Below are 707 nucleotides of genomic sequence, written 5' to 3'. Positions count from 1 at the left end.
ACTCGTGTATGCAGAGTTTGTCAGACATTACCACAGTTACAAAGTGAGGAGTTTAACAGTGCAGAGCTGCAGCTTAGAAATGATGATATCGTGACTGCTGGTTAACGCATCATAATGGGCTTAACATGGTATGTTTCAGTCACTGTTTCATTACTTGTTCCATTGTCTGACAACAGAAACTGAAAAATATGTGTATGAGTACAGATGCATTGGGATTTGGCTGTATTGAAATATAGATCACTTAAATGATCCATAAGGGAAATTTGCTGATGGAATTATTACAAGAGCAATATTCCACCAACAGCAATCAGGACGATCAAAGCTGAAGAAGTCAACGCTGTGAGCAGGATCTGAACCTGCGCAGGGAAACCCCATTGGATTTCAAGTCCAACGCCTTAACCACTCGGCCATCACAGCTCTGAAGTACAGAACACTTGAGCACAAAGAGCAGGAAAGAAGAAACAGTGTAAACATTGCAGTTTAGCTCACACTGACAAATTAAAACATAGTAACCCACCCAGTCCTGGTTTCTTGGTTTCATATCAGTTTTCCAGTTTGCAACATTTCTGACTGTCCCTCAGCTTTACCAACACCACATAGCTCTCACCTGTGGGTATTTAATCAGAGCTATTGGTAACTTTAGCCATGCTAGCTGCTTAATGTGCTAACACTAAGCATTTTCTTTTTAAAGGGTAGACAATGCCATT

The 707-nt window shown here is 40.7% G+C and overlaps 1 non-coding gene across 1 annotated transcript; it reads right to left on the bottom strand.

Annotated features, from left to right (window-relative positions):
- Positions 1-335: 335 nt before the first annotated feature.
- Positions 336-417, bottom strand: trnas-uga (transfer RNA serine (anticodon UGA)). The gene has a single exon. It is a non-coding gene; the product is annotated as a tRNA-Ser (tRNA).
- Positions 418-707: the final 290 nt, after the last annotated feature.

This window comes from Amphiprion ocellaris, chromosome 14 (assembly GCF_022539595.1).
Source record: "Amphiprion ocellaris isolate individual 3 ecotype Okinawa chromosome 14, ASM2253959v1, whole genome shotgun sequence".
Lineage (NCBI taxonomy): Eukaryota > Metazoa > Chordata > Actinopteri > Pomacentridae > Amphiprion > Amphiprion ocellaris.
This window is presented reverse-complemented; position numbering and strand designations above follow the sequence as displayed.